Raw genomic sequence first — 16,727 nt, 5'->3', positions numbered from 1 at the left:
CACCCCCATCTGCACACCCGACAATCCCCACTCCTCTCACCAACTGTCTGAATATCTCCCCAACCCCAACCACCCTCCTGGCCCCCTCACCACCTGACCACCCAACTCCCCCCTCCCACACCGGTGACTACCGTCCCAAACCCTCCCACCCCTGACCAGCTGACCCCTGCCTGGCCACCGGACCCCCCCAGGATACCCAAACCCCTCCCTCTTGACCAACATACCCCTTCATCCACATAACTTTACACACTGACACACTCCCTGGCTTCTCAAAATGGCTGAGACCTTTAAACGTACCAGCTTTACGGCAGCTAATGATTCACTTCCCCACTGTCCTGCGCTGGGGCATTCCTCGCCAGCCCGGGATGGGACACCCAGGCATGAAATGTACAATTCCAGACTTGGGAGCAGGCTGACAATCTGACGGCGATCGCCACTCCATCAAAGTCGAGGTCTAAAATTATTCCGATACGTGTATTCGTTTTTCATTTCTATACTGTCACTGGCGTCCTGAATGGATTTTCATGCTATTTTCAAACACAGTGTGTGAACTTCAATGTTGGACTTTAACCCGGTGTTGTCGGGGCTGGTTTAGCAGAGCGGGCTAAACAGCTGGCTTGAAATGCAGAGCAATGCCAGCAGTGCGGGTTCAATTCCCGTACCGGCCTCCCCGAATAGGCGCCGGAATGTGGCGACTAGGGGCTTTTCACAGTAACTTTATTGTAGCCTACTTGTGAAAATAAGCGATTATCATTATTATGGCTCAGAACGAGCAGCAGCTCAACACCTAGCTGGGATCTCGTAGCTTTGAGAACCCTCTGAGATGTTGCCTTGTGGGTTTCTCCACACTGTTGTGATTTTAAATAACCACATCAATCATTGTTCCCATTATTATTAGGGTCTACCTTTGAAAGTCTAGTTGTGTTAATCTTGAGCCCCACCCACCTGAAAGGACCATCCTCCTACCTGAGCTACTGAGCTGCCTTTGTGGGGATGGTATGCATCTGTTTCACAGCCACTCTACTAACTTTTACCCTCCCCATGTCACACAGCAACTCCCCCCCCCTCCCCCCCCCCGCTACCATCAACTCTCCCAGTGTCACATTCAACCTCCCCCTCTGTTACCCTTGAACCTCCCTACATCACCCGGGACCCTATAACAATAACCCTGCAAATGCCTCCCTCCCCATAGAGTCCAGAACCATCACCATCTCTTGCCATTCCTCTTACTGTGCAACACTTTATCTTCCCCTTCATCACCCTCTGAACCAATACTACAAGATTAAACCTGAATTTACCCCCATCCACACTCCCGCGTCCCACTTCCCTGTAACTGCATCCGTCCCCTCTAAATATCTGCATCCTCAATTTTGCTCCACCCAACCCACCGTATAACCAACTATACCCCCCCCCCCCCCCCCCCCCCCCCCGATAAACCTTCACTGGATTCCCTCCCACCCATTGCAAAGTGGGCCTCCCCATCCTTCCTTTGTGTCTTCCGATCCCCCTCACCGTTCCTTCATGAGCATGGCATCTACTGGGCAATACACTGGTTGGCACCCAAAGAGAAGCGTGTTGCAAATGGCGAAGGCAGCGACCGGTTGCAGGTAAGTGAAAGAGATCTTCCAGGCCGGGTGCACGGCATGTTTGCAGATGAGGGAACAAGCAGTCTGATTTCCCGCTGACAGGGCGGAAGATTTTGTGGGGGCCCAAGATTCCAGTCCGCAGCCCCGCTAATAAGCATTCATGACATGCACATTACAACCCCGATCTTCACCAGCAGGAACGGGGACCTGCCATGAAAACGCTGAAGGGAAAATTGTGACTTATTTCCCCACTGATGGAATTCCGACTTTGGACCTCACTCTCAGATTTTACAGTTCCGCACACCATGATTCCGGGACCAGAACATTCCGTCAATGGAGACCAAACTTGCCCACAGTACTCCAGAAGTGGCCCAACTAAAGCTTTGTACAATTGTGGGGCGGCATGAAAAAATGAAAATGAAAATCGCTTATTGTCACGAGTAGGCTTCAATGAAGTTACTGTGAAAAGCCCCTAGTCGCCACATTCCGGCGCCTGCCCGGGGAGGCTGGTACGGGAATCGAACCGTGCTGCTGGCCTGCTTGGTCTGCTTTAAAAGCCAGCGATTTAGCCGAGTGAGCTAAACCAGCCCCATAGTGGCACAGTGGTTAGCACTGCTGCCTCAGAGCGTCAGGGACCCGAGTTCAATTCAGGCCTTGGAAGACTGTCTGTGTGGAGTTTGCACTTTCTCCCCGTGTTTCTGCGTGGCTCCGGTTTCCTCTCACAGTCCAATCCACATTAGGTGGATTGGCCCTGCTAATATTCTCCTTAGTGTCCAAGAGGTTAGGTGGCATTACTGGGTTACTGGTAAAGGGTGGTGCGTGGGCTTTGGTAGGGTGCTCTTTCCAAGGGTTGGTGCAGACTCGATGGGCTGAATGGTCTCCTTCTGTACTGTAGGGATTCTATGATATAATTGTAGCAAAAACCTCCTTATTCTTGTACTCCAATTCCCTCACAATAAAAACCAAAATGCAATTTGCCTTTCCAATTGCTAACTGTGCCCACCTGCAAACCTTTTGAATTCCTTCTACGAGTGCACCCAAGTCCCTCTGAACATACAATTTTACAAGTTTCAAAAAAATATTCTGCCTTTTTCTATTCTTACCATCAAAGTAATTTCTGTATTTTCCAGTTCTATTTTCATAATGTTTACATTGATGTTAAGCCATACTACATTGGCAGTGGTCCACGGCAATTATTTACATTGCATTGCACTTGGAGTCCAAACACAATCATTCTTATCAATGTAAGAGTAACTAACCCTCCATCCTGGGTCAGCAGTATGCCATCAATGATAATCAGAAGTATGACCAGTTAAATTGTTTTTGATAGCATTGGTTAATTAATTAATTACGCCAGAGTGCGGTGCATGCTGGGACAGTGAGTAAATTTAAGGAGGAGTAGACAGATTTTTAATTGGTAATGGGTTGAAGGGTGATGGAGAACGGGCAGGATGGTGGAGTTAAGGCCAGGATTAGATCAGCCATGATCGAATGGCGGAGCAGACTCGATGGGCCAAATGGCTTAATTCTGCTCCTATATCTTATGAACTTATAAGACGGGAATATGGACAACAGGAGAATTCCTGCTTTTCTTTAAATGTTGCCATGGGATCTTTATTAGCCATTTGATTTGCAAGCAGCATAGAACTTTGATATACTTTTTTTGACAAATACATGAATAGGATGGGAATAGAGGGATACGGACCCCGGAAGTGTCAAAGATTTTAGTTTAGATGGGCAGCATGGTAGGTTCAGTCTTGGAGGGCTATGGGCTTGTTTCTGTGTTGTACTTTTCTTTGTTCTTTTGTTCTTTGTTCTTATAACATCATATCCAGAGGATAGACTATTACAGCTCACAGCGGATACTTTTTTCTGACGCCCAATGTTACAAGTCTTCAACAGGGAAGGTTCTTTTTGCGTGCAGTAGTGTAGTGTAGGAGTCCTTGTTCCCGATGATGAATGGGAACGTGTCTTTTTGCAGTAGCGAACGGTAGGACTTCTCAAGTGTATAAGAGCCGGAAGGATTCCATTACCCCTAACATCACTTCAAACACAATCATGCCCGACATGTTCCATAACAGGCTAAGTTATTAAATGTATTTATTCAATTATAGAATTATTTGTAGCAGTTAGCAATACAAGCCTAACGAACTGGAGAGGCAATTCACAACTGGTTGGTCAGACATGTCAATCAAATTAGATTCCTTTGCCATCGACTTTGCAGCACTTCGAATACAATTATTCTCAGAAACTTGTTCCTCCGACGAATATCTGCGTAATCGTTTCTGCAGCGTTTATGTCTCCCTTTATACTCTCTCCCACGCCAGACGGAAACCAAATTTCTGGTATTTGAGAAGGCGCCAGTTCTTTACATTCATGAAGTTCTTTGGAAATCAGGCCCTGCTTCCAAGACCAGTCTGTAAAACAACCAGCGAGCACACTTCAAAAATCCTTCATTGGTGTAAAGGTGGTCATGGAAATGCTACATAAAAGCAAATCTTTCTTTTTATCAGACTGCTGTCGTCACCTTGTCTCGAATGTTTTAACGTTTGAATTAATCGTTCATTTTTGAGTGGAATATTTGAAGACTAAATTTAAGATGCACAGCAAGGAAAAGATACAAAAACGTGGATGGAATATTCAATTTCCTGTCACATTCCTCTGTCAATGCACTCTTTTCTCTGGACAATACTGGAGTGTCACCCGAGACAATTGGTTCAAAACGCCTGAAGCCAGGGTTGGGGGGGGGGGGGGGGGGGGTCAAATGGATTTATTGGTCATAGCCCTGTGTACAAATGAAAAGAAAGTACAACTTTAACTTAGATTTTACAGTAGACAAATAACACCTATTTAATAACTCTGCATAATACGTAAAGAAAAATATCTTTGGGTTCCTCAACAATTGAGCCCAGATAATATTTTGCCCCTTAGTTGGGTATTCTAATCTTCTTCAGGTTCCTTCCTCTTGCTGAGGATTTGATGCAATGTTTCACCAGTCGTTCTAATGAAAGCGACAGCACTTTTGTTACCAGGTTCTGTGGGGTGATACACAGTAAGGTTCGATTCCTTTCCAAATTGACTGGCCACATGTCTGCTTCATCATAGGTGCCGAACATTTTGCTGGTATCCATCTTGACAGCCATTGTCCCTTTGCTCGGGAAAAACAAAAGTAGTCTGGAATTAATAATAATAATATTATAATAATAATTAAAAGCTAGTCTCAGGATTATCGTTAAAAACCCACCTGATTCACTGATGTCCTTTAGGGAAGGAAATCTGTTATCTTTACCTGGTCTGGCCTACACGTGACTCCAGGCCCACGGTTTATTCTTAACTACTCTCTGAAACGGCCTGGCCAGCCACTCCATTGTCAAGGGCCATTAGGGATGGGCGACAAATGTTGGCAGTTGCTGGGAAGCATAAGTAAGAACTGAGGATGCTGTGGGAGATCAATGACTCTTACCCACCTTCAAAACTGGACTGCACCACTGACAGTGCCTCAGTGGTGCTAGTCCTGTCACAGAAATCTCCCCCATGTAACTTGAAATATTCTGAACTAGGGCAGCAAAAATAACCAGTCTCAGTGACCTTAGCACAGGTATGAGAAGGTCAATTGGGAAACCAAGCACCAATTTCAATGCAGTGTTTCATTCTGGAAGTGTGTGCATATAGATAGAAACTAAATCAAGCTATAAGACCATTAGATCAGACCTGTCTTAGCCCCATAACCCTTGATTCCCTTACTGATTAAAACATCTGCCCATCTCAACTTAACGACCCAGTGTCTACAGCTTTCTGCGGCAAATAATCCCACAGATTCACTCCCCTCTGAGAGAGGAAATCCCTCCCCATCTCGGTCTTAAATGGGCAATGCCTTACTCTGAGATTATGCCCTCTGGTCCTAGACTCTCCCACAAGGGGAAACAGTCTATAACCCTCTATTAATACTGTCATCCTCACCACTAGCCTTCCTATCTATATTTGTGACATCCGCAAACTTGGCGATAATACATTCACTTCCCTCATTCAAGTCATAAATATATTGTAAATATATATATATTTATATATTTTATACATTTTTTTATTTTGTAAATCTATTGTAAATATTGTAAATATATATCAATAGCTCAGCTATAATTGCTTCTGTGACCAAAACTCTTACCTACACAACATCAAGATTTATACATGAATACATGCTACTTTGAAAAAAAACAATAATAGTAACACAACAGTGATTTCAGATTTTTTTAAAGAATATTAAATGACCACCAGACTATTTTCAGAATAAAATATTGATAACCATGCCGAGGAGTTCAGCTTCTAATATAGCAGACTCCGAGGTGGAATGATAAGTAAATAAAGTATTCAGATCGATGGATAATGGCTTTTCAAGAAACACTCTGCTGACTTGTATCTAACTTCAAAATCCATGAGCATGTAAGATTTTTCCCATCTCTTTGCTACACTTTGCTGACTTCATTGCCAGGATATTCCAGGTTTAGGATCAGAGGCACTTCAAATCTCGCTTGTCAGAATATGGGATCATTTCCTGAACCCCATGCCCTACCCACAACAAATCCTTCTTCCTATTTTTGTTTTTCTCTCTGAACCATTCTATTATCATTGCACAAGCCAGCAGCGTTGTCATTTTTGTCAACATCAGTTTCCCTTCAGTCCTGGGCAGTGTTCCAGCTTTTGATTTTCACAATGGAATTGAAGACAAATTATTGACTTGGTTAAGCAATTGACTGAGTGGCAAGAGACAGAGATTAGGGATAATGGGTAAATCGTTTAATTGGGAGAATATGACTGGTGGTGTACTGCACAAATCTGTGTTGGGGCCTCATCTATCCCCCATATTTATTCATGACTCCAATGATGGAACGGAAAGCCACATATCCGAGTTTGCCAATGACATGAAAATAATAACGCCTTATTAGCAATGGAGATGGAAGTGCAAAATTGCAAAAAGATATGGACAGATAAAGTGAATAGGCGAAACTATAGTAGATGGATTTCAAAGTCAGCAAATGTGAGGTCATACACTTTGGACCTAATAAGGGATAGAACTGTGTACTTTCTAAATGGAGAAAGGCTAGAACAGGGAAGGGCCAAGAAAGATTTGGGAGTCATTGTATAATAATCATTAAAATGTCACGAACAGTAACAGAAAATAATCAACACGGGTAATAGAATGCTTGCTTTACATCTAAAAGGGGTAGAATATAAAGGTTTAGAAATATACCACATCTGGAGTACAATGAGCAGTTCTGGTCGGTGTGTCTTTTTATTTACTTAATCTTTCGTGGGATGTGGGCGTTGCTGGCTATATGAGCATTTCTTGCCCATCCCTGATCCCTTGAAAACATAGAAGATAGAAACCCTACAGTTCAGAAGGAGGCCACCCAGCCCATCGAGTCTGCACCGACCCTCCAAAAGAGCATCCCACCTTAATCCAATCCCCTGCCCTATCCTCGCAACCCCACCCAATCTGCACATCTTTGGGCAGTAAGGGGCTATTTAGCCTAGCCAATCCACCAAACCTGCACATCTTTGGACAGTGGGGGGAAACCGGAGCACCCGGAGGAAACACACGCAGGCTTGGGGAGAACGTGAAAACTCCATGCAGACAGTCGGCCTAGGCTGGAATCGAAGCCTGGTCCCTTGCGTTGTGAGGAAGCAGTGCCAGCCACCGTGCCAGCGTGTTGCTCAAGAAGGAAGTCTCAGGAAGAGTATATTGACCTTGGAGGGACTGCAGTGCAGATTTACTGGAATGTTACTTAGGCTCCAAGGGTTGAAGTAAAAGTAGAAACGATACAAGACATGCTGCCATCCCTGCCATTTCAACGGTTAATGATGATCAGATTGATAATTTCAAGATATTAAGGGAAAAGATAAGGTAAGAAAATATGTTCACCATTTGGAGTATAACTGGAGTCTAAAAATCAGAAGTGAAATAATTAGGAATCACGCATAAACCCATAGAGTAGCAGAGGTTAGGAACTCTTTCTCAAATGGCAACAAATGCTGGATCAAATGCTAATTTTTAATCTGAGTTTAGGACGGCACAGTGGCGCAGTGGTTAACACTGCTGCCTACGGCACGGAGGACCCAGGTTCGATCCTGGCCCCGGGTCACTGTCTGTGTGAAGTTTCTCTTCGTGTCTGTGTGGATCTCACCCCCACAACTCAAAAGAGGTTAGGCGGATTGGCCACGCTAAATTGCCCCTTAATTGGAAAAAAAAAATAATTGGGTACTCTAAATTTATATTTTTAAAAATTTAAATCTGATTTTGAGACATTTTTGTTAACCTCAGGTATTAACGGAGGTGAAGCAAAGGTAAGGATATGAGACTAGGCTGGAGGTGATCTTGATGGATAGCGGCAGGGCCAGAGTAATGAATCATGGGCCCTGGTGCTTCTCCTGTTTCCAGGTCCTCAGGTGAGTCTGTACAAGAGAACTTCAGTGAATTAGCACTGAATTGTTCACAGTTGTATCTGTGTTTTCTTGGTCAGCAGGATTGAATACACGGTTGAATGCTGCTTCCCAAGACTGAATATTTTCAAATCTTTAAAAAAAAAAAAATTTAGTGTACCCAATTCATTTTTTCCAATAAAGGGGCAATTTATTGTGGCCAATCCACCTCCCCTGCACATCTTTGGGTTGTGGGGGCGAAACCCACGCAAACACGGAGAGAATGTGCAAACTCCACACGGACAGTGACCCAGAGCCGGGATCGAACCTGGGACCTCGTCACCATGAGGCAGCAATGCTAACCACTGCACCACCGTGCTGCCCATATTTTCAAATCTAATAATAATAATAATTTCTATTGTCACAAGTAGGCTTACATTAACACTGCAATGAAGTTACTGTGAAAATCCCCTAGTCGCCACACTCCGGCCCTTGTTCGGGTACACAGAGGGAGAATTCAGAATGTCCAATTCACCTAATAAGCTCGTCTTTCGGGACTTGTGGCAGGAAACCAGAGCACCCGGAGGAAACCCATGCAGACACGGGGAGAACGTGCAGACTCCAAACAGACAGTGACCGAACCAGGAATCGAACCTGGGACCCTGGTGCTGTGAAGCAACAGTGCTAATCACTGTGTTAGCGTGCTGCCCACTACCATGCAAGACAACTTTACCAAAACCTCAAAAAACTCATAAAAAGCCCCCAAGTGGGCCAATGGGTAAGTGGACAAAAGATTGAAGTCAATGAAATAGACTCTTGAGAATCACGTGCAGTGTAAAACAGGGTTACTGAGCCCATTACACACTCCTGTCTGGCAATCTCACCCCACAAAGCCTGCTCACAGTAAATTTTCATCAGCGACAAAATAAACAGAACTCCAGCCATGATTCCACCCTCTGTTCGCAAGATAATTATAGATGACAAAGGTCATCTAGCCCAACTCATCTCACCCATCCCAGAATGCCATGTAAACACACATATTCAGAGCAGGAATAGGCCATTTGGCCCTTCGAGCCTGCTCTGCCACTTGATAGCATTGCATACATTTTCCAGTGACGACAACGCTGCAAGTTGGAGATACTGTGAAAGGTGCTTTATAAATGTAGGTTTTGACTTTCTCTCATTATACCTGCATGCAGGAGGGAGAGAGTCTGTGGAAGTGGAATCACAGAGCAATCAACTGATGTTAGGGATGTGGCTACAAAGAAATTACTACATTTACAAAAACAATTCATAGAACATAGAACATAGAACAGGACAGCATAGAACAGGCCCTTCGGCCCTCGATGTTGTGCCGAGCCTTGCCCGAAACCAAGATCAAGCTATCCCACTCCCTGTCATTCTGGTGTGCTCCATGTGCCTATCCAATAACCACTTGAAAGTTCCTAAAGTGTCCGACTCCACTATCACAGCAGGCAGTCCATTCCACACCCTAACCACTCTCTGAGTAAAGAACCTACCTCGGATACCTCACGGTGACGAGGTCCCAGGTTCGATCCCGGCCCTGGGTCACTGTCCGTGTGGAGTTTGCACATTCTCTCCGTGTTTGCGTGGGTTTTGCCCCCACAACCCAAAGATGTGCAGGGGAGGTGGATTAGCCACAATAAATACATCTCCCACTCTGAACCTTATCGTTATGCCCCCTTGTAACAGCTACATCCACCCGAGGAAATAGGCTCTGAACGTCCACTCTATCTATCCCCCTCATCATCTTATAAACCTCTATTAAGTCGCCTCTCATCCTCCTCCGCTCCAAAGAGAAAAGCCCTAGCTCCCTCAACCTTTCCTCATAAGACCTATATTCAGCTCAACTCTAATCTCCCTCCCACTCCCCTCCAACATAATCTCCCCCACACACCCTCCAACCTCCTTCTAACCTCTCTCAACCCGCATTCCAAACTCCCTCCCAACTTCCCCAATCACCCTCCAACCTCCCCACCCCAAACCCCCTGTAATTTCTTCTCCAGCCCCCTTCAATCTTTCCCCAGCCCCCTCCTCCAACCTCCTCCCCTTCAAGCCCCCATCCCGCCTACAACCTCCCCCACCACCCTTCCCCCCCTCTCTCCAAACCCCAAAACAGCATCTAATTTGTTCTATAATTACAGGGTCCCTTTTTTAAAAAAAAGCCGGTCCTTCGAGTCTGCAACTCTGGCTGCACCCCCCCCCCCCCCCCCCCCCCCCCCCATTTCCTCCCCCCCACCCCACCTCTCCCAGGCAATGGGAGGCAGAACAGATTTGGTGGGGTTAAATCTCCGACTCCACATTTTGGTGAGGGACAGGTTTTATTTCCTATTCTTGGGGTCACGTTGCAGTGAAAGCAAACGTTGCAGTTTATATGTGTGCGTGTGGATAATATTTCTCGTAGGTGGGCAAACTTCACAATATCAGAGATCATCATTTGGGCTAAAATCGGTTGATCAATTTATTGGCAAGATTTATCATTAGACAGGTGCAAATGAAACACAGCCAATAATCAGAGGTACTAGCCTGGCTGACACAATTATAACATTCTCAAAAGCAACATGCTGTCAACGTTTTAAGTCCTTTTCAGAACCTTTTAAGTGGAACTTTGATGAATCTAATGTGGGAACTCAATTGCTCCATAATGTCCCATCACACCGCTGTACCACTGGGAATAAATGGTTGAGAGAAATGAATTGAACGATAAAATAAGGGAGTATTTATAGCATTGCAAACAAAAAATCCTGGCACTCAATGATCAAAGCAACCCTTTCACACTAAGCACACAAGCATGTTATTATCAATTTCACCTTGCAGACAGCGAGGATGTGATTCCCCGGCTTCCAGATCGTTCAATGGATTTTGAGTGTTTTTGACATCTGACAGACACATCGGAAAGCTCAGCTGTAGTTGACATCAATACATGACTGCAAGCTTGAATGCACTAACGTCTGAAAAACATGAGAGGATTGGAGATGCAATTAACTTGTGAGCTTGAGCAATTGGCAGCACCACGGGGTATGAGTTGCGAACTCTCCCCCCTCCACCCACCCTTCACTACATCTCTCCCAATCTAATAATCATCACAAGGCAGTTTTGTGCATTGCCTCACTTTGTTTCGGCAGGCAAGTAGGCAGGTATCTTACACTTCAGGCGTTTGGTCAGCGGAGCACCAGGCCCCTGGCTGTGCACCACCAGCTGCTATTTCTCACTTGTGCTCCATGGTTCACTTACTACTACAACTCAACAGTGTCCATTGTGTCTCCTGTGGCTCACTCTTACCTCTCAGTGTGTGTTTAGGATCCACTCCAGACGCTTGAGGGTGGAAATCTAGGCTGACACCTCAAGTGAGGGAGTACGGCACTGCCAGACTTTCGAATGGGACATTGAGCTCAGGTCCTGAATGAAAAAAAAAGAACGGAGGATTTCAATCTCAGTTGTAGTGATATGTCTATGGGCTGTATCATAGTTGGATGTTGTGTGACCGCCAACCAGCAGGGTGGCAGCGGTACAGACACGCCATGCGGTCTCTGGATCAAGGTCATGTGACCCGTGACTCAGATAGAAAGGAAGACACATCTGGCCATCTTCAGAAGAAGATTGAGAGGTTAATAACATGTACGTGCGAATGGTCAGTGCTGGATGCAGATTCCAGAGCAGTAGTTAGCAGACTCCATGATAACGTGCTCTGTATCAGATTGCTATCTTACCACATGAGACTTAATAAAAGATTCCGGTCTGGCCAAGTCAAAGTGTTTGGTGGATTCCTTCGTGAAGTATGAAGGACCGAACACAACATCAGTGGCTCGGCCAATATTCATCCCCAAATCAGCACCACTCAAACAGATTAACTGGTTACTGCCACATTGTTATTTGTGGGGGCCTGCTGTGCCCGATTTGTTTGCTGAATTTCCAGCATTACAACACTTCAAAGGTCAATGGTCACTGGCAACAAGCACCTGGGGGGGACCCAGATCATGAGAGGCACTACATAAATGAAAATCTTTCTCTTTTTCAAGGACAGTCATTCAGCAGCTAATCATGAAACAGATAAAATCCATTCTCCACAGCTTGCAGCTCCTGCTCATTTCCACCCCACACGTTGATGTGGTTTGAAAAAAAAAAATCAAACCTCAACTCCGGGTTCACAGAGGCTGCTGTCTAACTTTACTTCATATGGTGAGATGTAAGCGCCGATTTCTTCCATTCGTCACCGTTCAACTTCACGTTTCCCATTCATGTATCTAATGGTTTGACCTCAGGGCATAGAGCAGAAATAGATTCGAACCACTTCTTACTGCAGCGCAGCCAAGCCTCACTTCTTATCTGTTCATGTGTAAACTGTTGGTATAAGTGAGGGATGTCCATTTTTCACGGTGGCTGCTAGGTTTGGGCCTCTGCCCCTACTGCGGTTTCACCGAGCGTTTGATATCAATCAGGCATCAAGCAGGCTCTGCTGCTGAGCTTCAGGCAGGTTTTGACACTGTGCAACACGCCACGGTGCAAACTCAAGAAACGTCAGCACTGAGAAGCAAGCCTATTTTTTCTTTAACGCCTAGAAGTGACTGGTATCACCTCAAGTTATGTTCAAGGTTCCATTCCAACAGTGGTTATTTATGATCACCGGCAGCACCTATGTTTAGATTTGCATCAGGTTTGCACAAGGATGGTATGTTCGAGCCTTACCCATTCCATGCCGTTCAATATATTACCGTCTGTGCTAATATGGTGAGGGTCACTTTAACTACCACTGACCGTGCCGGCCTCTAGCCACACAGCTGAAGGCTATCGCTAATAGGGAATTGGCAATATTAGTAATGTGAGCACTTTGGAGCACCCAAGTGGATTGCCATGGATAGACGTGCCATGTCGCAGGGGCGAGTGGTACTGCCTAGCATCTCAATCAGACTACAAGGCCTGGACACTGGAGGTTTCAGAACTGCAGGGCAGCACCCAGCAATCGGACACCCAAAAGCTGCCCTGCAGCACTGGGAATACCCCGGCAGCAAGAGGGAGGGTGTGTGGATCGAGGTGGGGGGGTGGGTGCTACCTGAGCTCGGTCCCAGTGCTGTTCCAGGCAGAGTCTGGGGTCCGGTGCCCAGATACTCTTGCCATGGCCAGGGGTGCATGTGCAGGGCGGGGTCTCCCAGAAAAACCGGCTCATTGGATGCCACCCTGAGAGATGGCAGCGAATGTAAGGGTGGAGGAGGCTTCGGGGATTCGGGGACACCAGGGTGGAATCCCTAACAGGTTGTCGGCCTCTCAGACTTTCGAATTCCTTACGGATATCACGGTGTGGATGATATTGTAGACCCTGCCGTAGCTGCTCTCACGGTGGCAATCCAGGCCGCCAGACGCTGGAGAAGGCGGGAGCAGCAACGTCAACAGAAGCTCAAGGCGGCAGCCCATGTGCAGGGGCCCCCCCCCCCCACAGCCTGAGGACCTGGTCGCCCATCAGACCAGGGAGGGACCCGGGGGGGAGGCCATGATGGCTCAAGGTGTACAGGCGGTTCTGGTCGTTCAAAGAAATGTCGGACAGCGTACGCCACAGGAGTTTCCGCCTCATCAACGGGACACTGCTGCACCTGTACCGTGTCCTTATGGACTTGGCACCACATGGAGGAGGAGGCGGATACCCGCACCCAGTGGCTGTCAAGGTCACCGCAGCCCTGAAACTTTACACCTTGGGCTTATTCCAGGGCTCGAGCGGGGACTTGTGTAGCAATTCTAACCTACAGCCCACAACTGACTATATAAACCTTGACCTGGTCCAGGCCAAAAAGATGCCCGGGGAGCAGGATTCTCCACCATTGCCGGGATGCCCAGGTCCAGGGGGTATCAGAGGCATGCGTGTCACCTTGTGCACACTGGGCAGTCCAGGAACGCCCTTCATTAACAGGAGGGGGTTCTATTCCCTCAACATCCAACTCATGTGCAACCACCACCCAGATGATGCACATGTGTGCACGCTTCCCAGGCAGTCGGAAATCCCCGGCATCTTCCAGGGACACCCCAGGATGTCCGGTTAGCTCTTCAGGGATAAGGGTATTCACCACTGTTGGATAAATCACATACAAAATGTAATATGGTAAAGCTCCTGTGCTACAGGTACGGGGGTAGATCCCTGCCTGCTGGCTCCGCCCAGTAGGCGGAGTATAAATGTGTGTGCTCATCGAGCTGCAGCCATTTCAGCAGCAGCTGCGGGAGGCTACACATCTCTGCTTAATAAAGCCTCGATTACACTCTACTCGCGTCTCGTTGTAATTTATAGTGCATCAGTACCCTGGCTAATGACACCAGTGCGGATGCTGATGACCGATGTAGAGACCTGATATTATAAGGTCCATGTGACCGCCCGGCCGATGCCTCGACTGCTTTGGTGGTGCACTGCAGTACACTTCCTGGAGGTTTGCCGCTGTGCCACCCTATTCTGCCTGCTGACCCCAAGGCATGCCCTTGTCAGGGGGGGGGACCCACCAGAGCTGGTGACCGCTATCGTCTCCCATAGTGCAGTTCCGGGGCGGCCTCCAGTGCTCCTTCCTCCTGGTCGGTGCCCATCTGGCCCAAGGGGTCACTTTGGCACGGAGGGGCAGTTGGATTGAGCTCCAGAGGCCCCTGCCTCATCTGGCTCTGCCGGCCCTGGCAGCCTCCCATTGTCTGCACCATGGTGTCGATGCCCTCGCCGATGCTCCTCTGTGACTGGGCCACGCTCTGCAGCCAATGTCCACCTATGTCTGGGACATGTTCCTCAGTCACTGGGACATGCTCCGCAGAGCCTCGGAAATGCCCACCTGAGACTGGGACATGCTCCGCAGAGCCTCGGAAATGCCCACCTGAGACTGGGACATGCTCCGCAGAGCCTCGGAAATGCCCACCTGAGACTGGGACATGCTCCGCAGAGCCTCGGAAATGCCCAACTGAGACTGGGACATGCTCCGCAGAGCCTCGGAAATGCCCACCTGAGACTGGGACATGCTCCGCAGAGCCTCGGAAATGCCCACCTGAGACTGGGACATGCTCCGCAGTACCTCGGAAATGCCCACCTGAGACTGGGACATGCTCCGCAGTGCCTCGGAAATGCCCACCTGCATCAGAGATACGTCCCCCCGCGACTAGGACATGCTATCGAGGCCCTCACCATGGCCAACACTTTCTGAGCTGTGCCTTGGACACCACCTCTCGTGCTGTTAACGTGCTCCAGGCTTTCCATTGCAGTCGCCACCCTAGCAGTGTTGGCCTCGATGCCAAGCATTGCCGGTGGCATCCCCTTCGCCCGTAGCCTTTTGGGATTCCTCCAATCGGCTATGAGTCTTGCTAACATCGTCCTCTGAATCTCACTGCTGCACCCTAGTATCTGCATCAACACCGGGATAACCTGGTCAAGAGGCTCAACATCGGACTTGGACCCAACTGGGCCCTGGGGCCCAGCAGACCTCCGACTGCTGTGTCCCCTGGACGTTTCTGCCTCCACCTAATGTGCATCAGCAACTGTGTGGTGCCCCAGATGCCTATTCACTACTTTTGCCCGCCGAGATGTGTTTCTCTGCGCTGATGGAGGGTGGTGATGACAGCTGTGATGCTTCACCCGTGGCATCCTTGGAGCTCTCCTCTGAGGAGTTCTCTTGGAAGGCAGGGTCCCAGATGGGGTGACACCATCGGATGGGGATCCTGCAGGAGAATGGAGATGTGGTCAGTGAGAGGGAAGGACCATTATGTCTGGCACTAACAACACATATGTGACAGGTCACCTGGGTAGGGGACGGAGGATCCTCACCTCTGTGGCGCAGGCCAAGCCCGGCGTCGGTTACCACACCTGCGTCCTCCAGGGCCCATTCCTCGTAGAGATGAGGACTCTGATGTCTGGCACCCTGCTGCCTGTGGGGACAAAGAGAGGGCATCGTGAGCCACATGCTTCATGCATGCGGAGGACAGGCTTGGGCACCACCATGGGCATGGGTGGGGTGCCCAGGTGGGTGCAAAGGTTTGCTGAGGCACAGGTATGGTATTGTGCTGCGGGGGGGGGGGGGGGGTTGATGTGCTGTGTCGTGCCAACCTCAAGGCTTCCAGGGGAGGCAGGCAAGACCGGTGCCCGGGGGGGTGGGGGAGGGGGGGGGGGTCGATGCCAACTCACCTGTGCGGCCCTGTGAGGTTGTTTATCACTGGGTGGCGGTCCTCTTGGTTACACTCCACCTGCTGCCGGCTGCTGCCACTGCCTCCCAGGTGGCACTGTCTGCCCTATGGCCGACCCTCTGACCCCCCCTCGGGGGAACAGGGTGCGGGATTCTCTGAGCCTCTGCACCAAAATCGGCATCGGTGCGGGGGCGGAGAATGGGCGTTGGTGCCGAAATCTGGCGCGACACCGCTTCCGCGATTCTCCGGTTCCTGGAGAATCACCGTGAATCGCGCGTGGTCTACGTGATGCGGATAGGACCATTGACAGAGGCCCCCGCGGCGATACTGTGAGGACAACTGTCCGAGTTCCTGACGGCGTGGTTCTAACCACACTTTGCCCTGGTGGGGGTGGGCATGGGGATCCTTCACTGGGGGGTCCTCATAGACACCGGGGGGGGGGGGGGGGGTGGCGATCGGGCGGCACCGATCCGTGGGCGCACGCGATCTCGGGGGACCTACATTTATTGTGCCGCTCCGCGGGCTGAGTCCGCCATGTCGCATGGGGCGGCCGCCACAGGCCACCGCCGTGCGCAT

General features: G+C 48.6%; 1 long non-coding RNA gene across 1 annotated transcript; it reads right to left on the bottom strand.

Annotated features, from left to right (window-relative positions):
- Window positions 1-4,345: 4,345 nt before the first annotated feature.
- On the bottom strand, window positions 4,346-16,394 carry LOC119970965. The gene is made up of 4 exons (XR_005461702.1): window positions 16,153-16,394; window positions 11,304-11,420; window positions 10,832-10,972; window positions 4,346-4,734 (listed from the first exon to the last, which is right to left on the bottom strand). It is a non-coding gene; the product is annotated as an uncharacterized LOC119970965 (long non-coding RNA).
- Between the last annotated feature and the right edge of the window lie 333 nt (window positions 16,395-16,727).

Source organism: Scyliorhinus canicula, chromosome 9 (genome assembly GCF_902713615.1).
Source record: "Scyliorhinus canicula chromosome 9, sScyCan1.1, whole genome shotgun sequence".
NCBI classification, from domain to species: Eukaryota; Metazoa; Chordata; class Chondrichthyes; order Carcharhiniformes; family Scyliorhinidae; genus Scyliorhinus; species Scyliorhinus canicula.
The sequence above is the reverse complement of the archived record's forward strand: the minus strand, read 5'-3'. Positions and strand labels throughout refer to the sequence as shown.